The sequence below is a fragment of the Pteropus medius genome, unplaced genomic scaffold, assembly GCF_902729225.1.
Source record: "Pteropus medius unplaced genomic scaffold, Ma_sr-lr_union100, whole genome shotgun sequence".
NCBI lineage: Eukaryota > Metazoa > Chordata > Mammalia > Chiroptera > Pteropodidae > Pteropus > Pteropus medius.
In genome coordinates this window covers 6573841-6588466 of record NW_024351073.1, presented here as the reverse complement: position 1 = coordinate 6588466, position 14626 = coordinate 6573841, and the positions used below count along the sequence as shown (strand labels likewise).

The following is a 14626-nucleotide window of genomic DNA, read 5'->3' as shown; positions in this document are numbered from 1 at the left end:
CCCTTTCGAGATGACGGGGCTTGAGGACAAGCCGTCTTTCCCCTCTGGAGAATGAGATGAGAGACGAGGAGGAGGAGGCCTCTTTTCTGTACACTGTCCCTCGTCCGAAGGGTCCAGACGAGGGCCCAGAGGGGGACAGTAATGGCCACATTGCCTCCGGAGCTCAGAGGGCCAGCCAGAGCAGTTTCATTCACATCTGTCTCCTCCAAAGAGTGGAGGCACCACAGCTGGACAGGGGTCACACCTGCCGCACACCTCTGGCCCTAAGAACCGCTCCCTGGACTTCACTCCCCTGGGAAAATGACGCGAGCAGCTGTGATTGGTCAGAGCAGCGCCTTCCCCCCACAACGTAAAGGACCCTCGTGTGTCCTAGAGAACACCTTCCCCTCCAGCGGCTGCCTCTCCCCAGGGATCCTTTGAGGATGCTGAGATTTTGTCCCAGCAGTGCAGCCATGGCTCCTCATAAGGGTGTCAGTGGCTGAGGGGATTTCCTAGTGTAGACAAAAAGGGATTCTGATCCCACCACTACTTCAGTGGGCCAAGAGAGACCAAGCGTCATGCAGGCTGGTGGGAAATGACTGCATCGAAGTCACAAAGTTCCGGGGACTTATGGAAGCCTTCTTCTCCTGGGCCTAGAGGCCACAGACCAGACAGAGACAAACCACGCTTCCAAAAGGGCCTCTCACAGTCAGAACGGGGTCGAGTAAGCACGTGCGAGGCTGCGTTCCAGGCTCTCCACATCCTATCGTGCGGTGGCCAGTGCTGGGTGCCCTCTGATGGGGGCGTGGACCGGCTTCACGGAATGCTTGAGAAAAACCGGCTGTGCGGGGGAAGACCTGGGCTCTCCCCTGAGGAGCCTCTTGGGTGGTGTCAAAGGTATTTTATGTTTTCAGGAAAAAAATCCAGCCAGAGACTGTATCTAAATAAAATTTGCCACTTGGGATCTTAACTGAATACCACTTTATGACTATTCTCAGCATTTTATTCAGGAGTAAAATGCAGAATGAGCAAGAGTACACGCCCTCCTCGATTCAACTATGGTAGCGCCAGACAAAACCCGTGCCCCAGCCCAGATCCTACTAGTTTCTCTTTGTCCTCCTCACATCCCGACTAGTCAAGCGATTAACAAGTCACCTTCAAACCAAAACAGTTGGCAGCGCAAACGACTCAGACCACTGCCTTCCCTTCAAAGGTTTTCGTAGCTGTGCCTCAAACCTCCAGGCCTACTCACTGCCCTCCCACTACCCTCTCGCTCTCTGCCTCTGAGAGGAGGCCACACTCTGTCTGGGGAGTGTTACCTCTCTTCTAATAAACTTTCCTTTTGACTCTAAAAACGAAACGAAAAAAACAAACAAACAAACAAACAAAAAAACCCCAAAACCCCAGCCTCCTGCGTTGAACTTTGAGCAACAGTTATAAGCAGCTTCTACAGTGAAACAAATCACTATTATTATCAGCTCGTAATGATAACAGTAATGATAGTGGTAACAATGCCACAGCAGGTTAGAGACGTCTACTTAGTGTCTCCCCTCCAAATAAAAACATGAAAACATTATTTTATTCTCCTTTAAGTCTTTTCTAAATTGAGCTGTCTTGACTGAGGAGAAGTAAAGCCCCTGAGGCCAAAACCCTGCATCAGTGCGGATGCTTTTCTTGAGTTCGATTCTCATTTCCACCCATCCAAGAGCCTATATCGTCTCTTTCAAGTAAGCTTTGGCCTGAAGTCTTTGCCAGATTTCATTTAAGAACTATTGCCATTCCTGGTTCACATCTGTCATGTAAAAGATGCCAAAGCCGCCGGTTGTGTGCGGTTGCTTCGTGAGCTGCTTGGTGAACACAGCCCTTCTTAGAAACTAAATTACATAAACTTACAACTAAATTTTATTGTTGACGTGAAGGGTATAAATACTCAGAAAATCACTTTCCAATTTTTTCATTACATTTGACTATTATCTATGGATTTGAGGTTATTTATATTTAATCTATCGGTCAAGTATCCATATGGAAATACAAAATCATGGGGTGCTACTGGATATCTCTTCCCAGCTCCACATTCAGTGACATCACAATGGTCTCTGGAAAGGGGCCATCTACAATGATTCATGCCATGGAAATCAACAAACGCTATAAATCATGGTGTGTTCCCGTCACGGACCTGTCTGTCAAGTGCATACCAGCACACCACTGTCTACCATTCTCTTCTTCCTTCCAGGTAAACCCAGAACTCAATCCATTAATGACGCTTCTCTTTCACAGAGAAGGAAATTGAAGTTCTGAGACGTTAAATGATCAGTTCGAAATCTCACAGCTGGTAAACAGTAAACCCAGAACTAAAGCCCCAGGCTTCAAAAGCCTATCTAGTGCTTTTTTTTTTTTATGCTAGAAGATGAAGAACATCTCAGACCCTAAAAAGAACTTTGAATGTTAGGACGAACTTCCCAGCTTAATAATGGCCCTGCCAGGAGATCAAAGATTTTGATTCCTGTAAGAGAAATCCTTAAAATACAAAAAACGCTTTTATGGTCGGCCTCAGCTAGTATTCCCAAATTGTTATCTCATAAGAAACCCCTCAGTATTTTAGTGAGGTTTGTGTATGCACTGCCCGTTAAGCAATGGGAAGGGGAGGGTGCCACAAATGAAGGAGAATCACGAAGCATCTGACAATCGGAAGCTGTGCGGTTGAACCTTCTAGATCTCCCCCAGTTCCTCCTCAATTTACAGCTTCCACCCCACACACCACAAATCCATACATGGCACATGGGGTAAAGTAGGAAACATGATAAAAAATTTAGAAAATAAAAATTCAACGAGGAACAATCGAAATTCAATGAGAATCGATTGAAATACAGTAAGACTTCAGTCCATGTCTGTTTGCATAATACTATCTCTTGTGACATTTGAAATATTATATTTATAATGTAGAACCAATCTAAGCACACTCATAGTAGAGCAGAGAAATTTTACAGGCTCTCTCAAGAATAATGAATGTAATTTCCTAAACAGAATGAGACATCCGGCATCGACCTCCGTTTTGCGCTATAACTCTCAGAGAACCACCACTATCTCTTTTTAATCTCTTATAGAGCAAACACTTTTTAATATACTTAATTTTATCCTATAAAATTAATAAAATATATGTAGTAATTGGTAATAAATTAATGGCTTGCCTCATCTTTATAGGATGTTTTTTATGTGGCCCAGCTACTGCCCTTGAAGGACAGATTATTTTTCTCTCTCTACCTTCACTGGCCAAATAAGCTCCGTGCCTCCACATCTGTGCTTTTGTAATGGTATTTCTGAGTCAATGTTTGACTATCAATTTCACACTCAGCCTCCCACCACTCAAACTTTATCTTTTTTCTATCTTAGGAACGCAGGTATGTGGTAAATGTTTCCCGTGACAACCACAGCATATAGTGTTAATAATAGAGCGTTCATCTAGATGCAGTATTATGCTGCTTAAAAATATGGGCAAGGAATGTTCTCCATGCCAAGCCATAGACTTGGGTATTCACATTTCAATGATCCCCTGAGTTTTTTTTAAGTATGAGTGATGCTATCTAATATATAAATGAAAGACTATGTCGAGGCAAGAAATGAAGACAGGGCATCCAGTGGCTGTCTGGAGGGTCAGGGGTCATTCAGATGTTCACATGGTTCTCCTCTTCACTATTATTACATCCACACGTAATACCGAGTGGAGGAAGCCTACATCGTTTAGTTTAACACAGAACTTTCAGCGAAGAAGAGAGGTCTAGCTAGGTAACCTTGATAGATTTCATATTACTGTACTCATATCTCCTGTAGAAGATACAGAGTCCAGGCATGTCCTATGCCAGTTAAAGCCATTCTGTTAATTCCTTCACTACATTTGGTGAGGAGGATTTCTGATGCGACCAGAACTTCTCACCCTTTGCTGGGGAAGCCCATGGTCACTTGGCTGGACTGGTAGATCCCCAAGGGCTTCATTCCTTAAGCCCCTATTGAACATGTACAGGAGACATTCCTGCAGCCTACTTAGGAAACTATTTGTTGAGGAATAGTCATCACATTTCTGAAAAATTATGGTGGCAGCTGATCCAAAATCTTGGCCTTGAACTCCAGCCAATGTTTTCTTGACTCCAAAGTGTCCTGCCAAAACAAAGTAATTGCACAGCTGACAGAACCTCTCTTGTTACCTCTTAGGAATGACCATAATTTACAGCCCGCAATGCCAATGGGGGGTCTCCCGGGGAACATACAGCTACTCTGGGTGCATGTCAGTGAGTCATCTCAGGGCTAATGACCTTGTCATATTTACCTTCTAGGGAAAACATGAAATTCCTTGCTCGAGGAGGGTGAGCATCACTGATAAGGAGCTCTGTTTTTACTGTAACTGCGTGTTCCTTTTCTCCTTTTAGGTGTCAGCTGGATTCCTGACAGGACAGTGTGGTGCCATTTCCTGAGACCTCCAATTCTTCTCCCAGACTTGAGGTGGCCATGACAAAAGCTGTCACTGTGGTGTTTACTCAGTTCCTTCTGCATTCTGGGCCCCTGGAGCTTTCCCCTAATTTTCTGGTCAGCTCAGCTATGCACTTACAGGAATGTTTGTTATATATGTCCAGAACGTCTAGCTGTTCTATAGTGGACAGTTTCCAGGTAATCCTATCTTCCGTACTGCCAGAAATGAAGTTTTTGCAACCTGAGGTAAAGTGGATCGAATGAGGTAAACAATGGATGTCTTTTCTTAATCTCAGTAGGAAGGGTCAGGCATTGGCAAAGGCCTGAATCAGGGTCTCTGAGGCTAGATGAGTTTCTGTATGGCATGGTCTGTGTTGCTCCCGGGAAGAGCTTTTTGATGGGGCATCAGATATATTTTGCTGCGCTTTGAACCATCTGATCAGGTCCTTAAATCTCAATTGGTCACACTTCCCACTTGGGTAATGGAGGTCTCTATTCCAGACTGGTCCAGACTACTAGTTTCTGTGTTTTAGGGTCTGACCCACTGGCTGGGATTGTTTTCAGCTCTTTGTTATCATGTGGTTTTTAACTGTTTTGAAAAATTACCTTGCTTCAACCTAAAGAACCGTGAATATCCACCCTAGATGGCTCACCTGATCCCCTAGCTTCCCCGCCAGGCCAATTCACTCTTGTATTTTAGCTCCCAAGATGTACTAATTTCTCTTAGTCTCCTCCCCAGCACAAATAGAGGCAAATAACACAAAGACCGCTCTGCTTTGACAGTTCAGGTAGTATAAATTCCAAGGAAGAGAGATGGGTGGGCCTGTGCTATCAAAAGATGTGGATCTATCAAGACCTTCAGAATTGAGGAGACCTGAAGTTAGCGGAAAGGAGGTCTTGCATAAACCTCTTCGACCCCTTTTGTATTCTGAGGTTATTGTCTCAGCTCTGTCTTCATTTACATTCTATGGCATCAATAGTTCCCAAATCACTGGGAAGAACAGACAAGTCCAGACCCCTTAAAATTCTGTATTCCCTCCCCCGTCCATCTTCTGGTTATCTGTCTCTCACCCAACATCTCATGAAGTTAACTGCCAATGAGGGAATTGGAAATGTCTTTTGCAGTAAAAACCAACTTTTTACCAAAAATTTACTGTCTTAGCTATTTTTAAGTGTATTGTTCAGTAGTGTTAAGTATTATTCACATTGTTGTGAAACAGATCTTCAGAAATTTTTTATCTTGCAAATCTAAAATTCTAGAACCCATTAAAGAATAATTCCCCTTTTCTTCTTCCTTTCACCTCTGGTAACCACCATCCTTCTTTCTGTTTCTATGAATTTAACTACTAGATACTTCATATAGGTGGAATCATACAGTATTTGTCTCTTTGTGACTGGCTAATTTTACTTAGTATAATGTCATCAAGATTCATTCATGTTATAGCATGTGATTGGATTTCCTCCCTTTTTAAGGTCAAATAATATTCCACTGAATGTATATAGCACATTTGTTTTGACATTCATCTTTTATTATTATTATTAATTTCTTTATTTTAATTTGTTTCAAATATACAGTACATTGGTTAGACATCTACATAGTTCGTAAAATGATCCCCCCAATTGCACCCTCCCTCCCCTGACCCTCCACCTAGCCAGCGTATTAATGCTAACTGCATTCCCTATGCCGTGTTTCCATCCCCGTGATCATCCAACAGCTACTAATTTGTACTTCTTTAACCCTTCACTCCATTCTCCCAGGCCCCCAAACCTCTTTCCTCTCTGTCCATCACTAAATTGTGCACTATATTTGTGAGTCTGTTTTTGATTAGTTTGTTCTTTTTATTCCTTAGATTCCACACATAAATGAAATCATATAGTGTTTATCTTTCTCTGTCTGACTTAAATACCTTCTAGGTCCATCAAAGCAATGTCTTTTCCCATCCCCTTCCTTTTAGTGTGTGTGTGTCTTTTAATCTGAAGTGAGTCTTTTATAGGCAGCATATGTAGGGGTCTTGTCTTCTTATTCTTTCAGCTACTCTATCTTTTGGTTGGAGCACTTAATTCTTTTCCATTTCAGGTGCTTATTGATAGGAATGTAGTTGTTACCATTCTTTATTCCTATTTTTGATACTTTTTTTTTTTTCCTTAAAGAAGTTCCTCTAACATTTCCTGTAATACTGGTTTGGTGGTGATAAATTCCTTTAGCTGATTTTTGTCTGGAAAGCTCTTTATCCTTCCTTCAACTCTAAATGATAGCTTTGCTGGATAAAGTATTCTTGGTTGTATGACATTCATCTTTTGATGGACATTTGGTTTGCTTCTGTCTCTTAGCTACTGTTCATAGTGCTGCTATGAACATGGGTGTGCAAATATCTCCCTGAGACTGCTTTCAATTTTTTGAATATATACCCAGAAGTAAGATTACTGGATCATATGGTAGTTCTATTTTTAATTTTTTGAGGAACCACCATACTGTTTTTCCATAGCGGCTGCACCATTTTACATTCCTACCAACAATGCATGAGGGTTCCAGTTTCTTTATATCCTTGCCAACACTTGTTATTTTTTTATTTTTCATATTAGCCATCCTAATGGGTATGAGGTGGCAATGTCTTTCTTTCTTTCTTTCTTTCTTCCTTCCTTCCTTCCTTCCTTCTTTCCTTTCTTTCTTTCTTTCTCTTTCTTTCTTTTCTCTTTTCTTTCTTTTTCTTTCTCTTTCTTTTCTTTCTTTCTCTTTCTTTCTCTCTAATATATATATATCTCTCTCTATATATATCTCTCTCTCATCTCAACCATTTCGACCATTTCATTTCTTTTCATTTCATTTCATTCGTACCATTTCATTCATTTCATTTTCATTTCTGCGTACATTTCATTTCCATTTCCATTCATTCAACTTTTTTAACAACAAACAGCAACAACATGACAATGACAATGACAAGCAACGAGCAATGACAAACGATGACAACTGACAATGACAACAATGACAACCAGCAATAAAGCAACCAACAATGACAACGACAAACAAACAACAAACAAACAAACATGACAACAACAACAACAACAACAAACATATATATATATATATATATATAATAATATAATATATAACTCTTTCTCTCTCTCTACTCTTCATATATATATCTCCTCTTTCATTCCTTCCATTTCCATTCATTTCATTCATTTCATTTCGTACCATTCATTTCATTCATTACCATTCATTCACATTTCATTTCATTCATTAAAACATTAAACAAACAATTCTTCTCGGGGTAGGAGACATTGTCCAGTTTGGTACTCACTTGGTTCAACCAGGGGCGATCGACACAGTCTCTTTTGGCACTTTTAATTTTTTATGCCAACAGCACCTGGTCTTCCTAGGTGGTCTCCCATCCAAGTACTAATCAGACCTGACCCTGCTTAGCTTCCGAGATCAGACAGGATTGGGCTTGTTCAGGGTGGCATGGCCATAGACGGCAATGTCTTTCTTATACTTCATAAGATCCCTGGAATTATGAATGTTTTGGAAATACCTGACCAGTCAACCTCTGGATGCTCAGTTCAACTTTCAATGGCAGATGGAGATTCAAATGATCTTCAAAATGCAAAGAAGCTGTAACAAATTTAGAGTTTTCCGATCAAGAGTGGAAAACATCCAGAACATTCATGTTTGCTTTCCATCCAAAATTATCACTCAATTAATGTTCGCCACCAAATTCCACCTGGTTTCATTATACAAACTTTATAGAGCTCTCCTTACAAGCCTTCTGTGTGTTTTCCTAATGATGGAAAGACCATTTCATCTTGGCTTCTGCTTTTCTTCTGTGAGCTCATGCTAGAGTCACTGTGCTGTGTCTTTTATATGCTTAGACTAGACTAGAACTACAGGAATCCATTCCCTTCTGATTCTAAGCCTTGGCTTCTCCTCAGGCTGGGGTGGTTGGCTTCTTATAGAGGCCACACAGGTCACCTTGGCTTTACATAATGACCACAAGCAACATGTCGTTTTCACTGCAAATAATTTTCTTGCTTATCAAATTTTATGTGCAGTTGATACTGGATCAGAACCTGGTGTATTTAGCTTGGCAGCCTGCATTCCTGTTGGCATCATGCCATTTTCGAGGAGAGCATCTTATGATGCCTTTCTGCCTGGAGTTCTTCTCTTCTAATTCATGGCTCTAAATAAGAGATCATACTTCTTACATTTCCTTTTATTTCCTTATTATGTATTGAGTTACAGCCCTGCACTCATTCAACACAGCAAAGTACATGGCAAGGGGAGAATTTACAATTTGCAATTGATAAATATTTTATCTTGAGAGGTAGCCTGAAGGCAACTGAATGTGCCAACCTAAGCTTGACCAAATACTAGTAAACATTTCAGTCCAATATAACTTAATGCTTCTGATGCTGAAACTCATTAGCTGCTGATGCCTTACAAAGAGGTGATGTGACCAGGGTGGTGTAGTAGTTTTCAAAATTGTGTACCCTGGTAAGGCGACAATAGGTGAACCCTACCTACTCACACTTAAAAATACCTCGTTAAAGTGCTCTCAGCATAATGAAGGACAAAATGAAGGCACTTTAAATAACAGCTCAAGGAGGGATTAATATGGAAAGAAAATTTTTCCTTCTTGACCAGAACTATGGTGATTATAAATCAGGAATATTCAAGAACAATTCAACGGCAGAGAGGAAAGGTGGAAGAAAACTGGTTCCTTGAAGATGCTGATGATCCATCTGGAGTCACCATTTAAGCACTGCTTATTAAGTGACATCATTATTATTTAAGCTAGTTGAATGAGGATTTTCTGTTATTTGCAGTCAAAAGCATCCAAATCCATGAAGCCCCGTGTAAGGTTTGATTTTTAACTAATGGGCAATGGGAAGCTGCTACAAGAGTTCAACAAAAATGTGACATGATCAGATGTGAGTTGAAAAAAGATGGTCTAATCTAGTTTTGGTGTGCAGAGATGGGGTTTAATGATGGACATAGGGGGTAAGTATAAAAGAGGACCAGGTTTGAGGTGGAAGATTATGAGGTATATCTTAGACATGTTGAGTGTAACATGTCTTTAAGTTTTCTTCGTGGAGATGCCAAGTAGGCAGTGGAATATATGGAATGTAGAAATGAGATCTTGTCCAGAGAGATAAATTAGGAGTCATTGATATATATATAGCTACTGAAGTCATGAATATGGATGAATGGACCTGGGATGAATCCTCGAGGAATTTCAATATTTAATGACAGGATAGAAGAGAGTGAGTCTCCAAAGGAGACAGAGAATGAGAAGCAGTGTAGAGGGTCTGAATCCCCTGAAGTCAGCCCATGGATTTCTACTTAAAAACCTATGGGAGAGTCTTCAAAAAATTAAAAATAGAACTACCATACAATCCAGAGAATTCCACCACTGGTTACTTAACCTAAGAAAATGAAAACAACAATTTGAAAAGATATATGCACCCTATGTTCATTGCAGCATTGTTTACAATAGCTAAGACAGGGAAGCAACCTAGGTGTACATCGATAGATAAATAGATACAGAAGAATAAAGTCTTGCCATTTTCGACAACGTGGATGGAACTACAGAGTATTATGCTAAGAGAAATAAGTCACACAGAGAAAGACAAATACGTCATGATTTCATTTATATGTGGACTCTAAACAACAAAACAAATTAACAAAACAAAACAGAAACAAACTCATAGATACAGAGAACAAATTGATGGTTGCCAGAGGGGAAGGGGTAAGGAGATGGGTGGAAAAAGGGAAGGAGATTAAGAAGTACAAACTTCTAGTTGTAAAACAAGTCAAGGGGATATAATGTACAGCATAGGGAATAGAGTCGATAATATTGTAATAGCTATGTATGGTGACAGATGATTACTAGATTACTCTGGCGATCACTTCCTGAGGTGTATAAATGTTGAATCACTATGTCGTACATCTGAGATGAAGATAATATTGTATATTCACTATAATTAAAAATAAAGTAAAAACCCCATGAGATAAAGAATTGGACTCGATGATTCCTCAGAATTTTCCTACTTCTGAGATCCTTGGTTCTAAGATATTCTGAGTATTCTTGTCTATGGCCATGCTACTCTGAACAAGCCTGATCTCGTCTGATCTAGGAAGCTAAGCCGGGTCGGGCCTGGTTAGTACTTGGATGGGAGACCACCTAGGAGGACCAGGTGCTGTAGGTGTAAAAAATAAAGGATTGTAAGATGACAAGCTCCTTGCAATCTGTGAGGTCAACCAAGGGTTGCTTCACCTAAAAAAAAAAAAAAGAAAGATATTCTGAGTATTCTATATTGTGGCATCAATGATAAATACTGTTGAAACTTTTTATGAATCTTGCCGATCTCAAATAATCCCTCTGCCTTTGAACTTGCATTACATATTATCTGTACTCAGGCACATTCTACCTTGTACTGCGGTTGTGTGTGACTGTGTCTCATTTCCTCCACTAGAGCAGGTGTTCTTAGAGACCAGGAATTATGTCATTGATTTCTTTTTCTCTGTCCCCAAATTGCTCTCCCTAATATTCAAGGTGTTTTGAATATAATTAGACATTAAAACATTCTTGAGTGAATGAGTGTTTGATAAGTAAGTAAAAATACTGAGAGAAATTGCTAAAATTTTTCTTTTATTGAATTTTTGAACATGAACTAGAAAGTCTGACTGAACTCAAAAGTAAATTTGAATCTTATCCTGAAGCATTCTGAGGGTCACAAAATATTTCTCTGAAATTCTCCACCCGATGAGCACTCAGCTGTCTGTTTAAGATCACTGATAAGATCACTACCAAGAATTGGCTTCCAGATTTCTGATTTAGTCTAATGATCAAACCATACAGAAGATAAAATACCCTTACTCTGGCCAGGCTTTCTTATGCCCCCAAAGTAGATCATTTTCTTATTTCCTATTGTACTTCCAAATTAGATCCTTCATCAGTTGAGGAAGAAAAGAATATTGCATTTGGCCAAAGCAGGCTTCACAAATGGATTTAGTGTCAGAGATTGTATAATCTGCATGACAGTCCACATTATCAGCTTAGTCTTACTATAGTTCAGTTTTGTGACTGTGTTTTTAACTGATGTCTATCCATTAAACAACACATTAAACGTTTAGCTGAGTTCATTACAAAATCTAAGAGTTGGTAAAAAATTATTCTATTATTATGGGCAATTGAATAAAACACAGAATGGAAGATGAAATGAAGCCTGCATTTACTGATACTTTATTTTTGCTGGAATCTTTAACATTGTTATTTCATCTGACAAGAGGCATAAAGGTATATGTACATTTGTTTTCTGGTTTTACCAATATCTAGGTAATTAAGAATTTTGAATATTATTAGATCATTTATAATTATCAATTTAAAATAAAAATTAAGCGATATCAAGTTCCAAGTTTTTAAGAAATCTAGATCGGCTCTTCAACTTTCACATATCCCTCAAAAATCCCCTCTTTCTTCAGCCAGCAACCATTAAGTTACCCTTAAACCCAAACTAACAGGGGACAGAAAGCCAGATAGGTCTGGATTTTGGTATCAGTAGTATCTTTGTTGTGGAAAGATGTCAGTTTCCAAATTCTCACTACACTGTACAGATCTGTATATCTCAGGCAACTTTATAGCTCAAAATCTACTCCTTAGGGACTTATAGCAACTTGTAAATCCATGAGGAATTTTTCAGCAAAGTTCTATTTCTTAGTTTATTCATGGATTAGACTTGTAAGAGTAGATTCATTCTAAGGCTCTAATGAGCAGGGTTTTTTTTTCACCCTGAAAAGAACACTTGCTTCTCTTTTTCCAACATTCAGCTTATGATGGTTTTAGAATTTATGTTCTCAGTTATATACCCCATTGACTTTGAAATCTTAGAAAATACTCACCATGGTTCTTCCCAGAATCCTGCACTATTCAAAGCCTTTCTTTATGTAGCATTAGAAAATGGAGACCCACAAAATTATTTCACATGAGTTTGTTGCTCTGGTTTACTTCTAAGAACATTGGCTCTGCTCTTCCGACTAACCAGAGGTCAGGACAGCGGTGTAATAACTGAGCAATGTCTGTTATTAGGGGTGGAGACCATGCAGAGAAATTCCACGCTAAGTTTCTTAGAGTTGGCTGAGAGTAAGTTCTTTTTCTTTCACTGGAAAGGGTTTGAGCTAGATTTAAAAACAAACAAACGAACGAATGAACAAACAAACAAACAAGCAACAGAGAAGGGAAAGGAATTGCTAGTCATAATTTAATGGGATTGATTTTAGATTCTAGCTCTTTTGAGTAGTGATTCAGCTACCTGCTTAAAGAGGCAACATAATCCAGAGCAGGCATCAGAAACAAGGCACATACGTGTCTGAACAGTTTGTTTCCTCACCGTAGACCCTGTATTAATTTTCTATGCTATGTAACAAATTGCCACAAACATAGCGTCTTAAAACTGCATTTACTAGTTTGCTATTATGTACTATGTTATATAATATATATATTCTGTACCTATATATGTCTATTTCTGAGGGTCAGGAATCTGATCAAGGCTTTGCTGGATTCTCTGGATTCAGGCTGCAATAATTAAAGCATTGGCCAGTCTGTATTCTCATCTAGAGGCCCAACTGGAGAAGTATCCTCTTCTAAGCTCTCTCAGGTTGTTCACAGAATTCATTTCCTTTTGGCTGTGAGACTGAGGGACCTAGCTTCCTTCTGTCTATTAGCTAGAGGCTGTCTTCAGCTCCTAGAGGCCATCTTCATCCCTTTGACAGATAGGCCTTCTAATGACCATTTACTTCTTCAAAGCCAGCAACAGAGAAAGTCTCTAGCAAGATGGTCTTATATAACTGCACATAATCAAGAAGAGATTCATTGCATCACCTTTGCCATATTCCATTGGTTAGAAGCAACTTACAAGTGGCACTCAAACAAGGGCATAAATACCAGAAGATGAGGATCACTTGGAGTCACCTTAGGGTCTGTCCACTATAACCCCAAACGAATTATTTACCTAATACAGGAATATAAGGCTAATATAGGAATAAATTCCAGGCAAGTAATATTTTCACCGTAGAGCACTATCAATTTGTAAACTTATTTCTAGTGGTGTGTCTCCAGACTCTATCCTCTGTCTCATTCAATAATTTTATCCTTTTTTGTCAATGACTACGTGAATATAAAAAATACGAGTTTTTCAAATTTATGAGTGAGTGAGATCAGAGTGTTAGCAAAGAATTTGGATGACATAATTGGGTTCCATTTTTATTTCCATGTTACTGTAATAGGGAATAATATTTTTGATTTATATTGAAATGATTTTTGCATTTGAATTTCCTCATATGTGACCTCTTATTCTGCAAGAGGCATCCATTTGACTAGGGGGAAAATCAGGATTTTTGCAGCAGGAATGCAAGGACAAAGGCAATGCTCAACTTATAAATTCTGAAATGGAAGCTTTAAGTTCACAGACTGATGATACTTTGAAAGACAGGCTTTGGTGAGAGAGAATACGTTTTCTAAACTTCTTTAGCTCCTGGTAACGTTTTTGATCATTGAGTTTTAATGTAAGTAACAGGGCAGAGAGAACTCAGGTATGATGTCACAGAAGCCTCTCCCATTAGGGAAGGAAGGAGAGCTACCCTTGCAACCTCAGAGGGCTGTGGGAAGGGAAAAGGAGCCCGAGTAGGACATAATAGAGGTCAGATGATAGGGCACCTAAGGACCTTGTTCAAGGCCGACAATTCAAGGGCTGCAGAAATATCTAGATAGGCATATGGAATCCCAGTCATATTGGGATGATTAGTCAGTTCCCTTAGGTGTAGCCTGAGGTGACCTGTAAACTTCTGGAATTGGTCTCACTATGAGCTGGGCAGCCCTAATTTCCAATATGGTGTATCGCTGACAGAGGCGGCTTTGTAGAGGGACCCAAGGCACCACTTCCAGCCTCCCATGATCTGTCTGTGCCATTCTTGGAGCCAAGAAATCCTCACGTACCTGAGGGAGGGCACAGGGAGATCTGCAAAGGCTTGAAGTGAACACAAAGGTTCACAGTGAGGATGTTGGACCTCGCCTGATCCCTGTGATCCTGGAAAGCAAGCGAAGGGTAAGAAACCGCCCATTCTTTTGTCTTCCAGGAAAGGGCTCGCTGCAAAGAACCACCCTCCCCCACATGACCTAGATACGACTCT

General features: G+C 39.9%; 2 pseudogenes; one reads left to right on the top strand and one right to left on the bottom strand.

Annotated features, from left to right (window-relative positions):
• Positions 1–7796: 7796 nt before the first annotated feature.
• On the bottom strand, positions 7797–7915 carry LOC120586397 (uncharacterized; annotated as a pseudogene).
• A 2613-nt stretch (positions 7916–10528) lies between these two features.
• LOC120586421 (uncharacterized) lies at positions 10529–10647 on the top strand (annotated as a pseudogene).
• The last annotated feature ends 3979 nt before the right edge of the window (positions 10648–14626 follow it).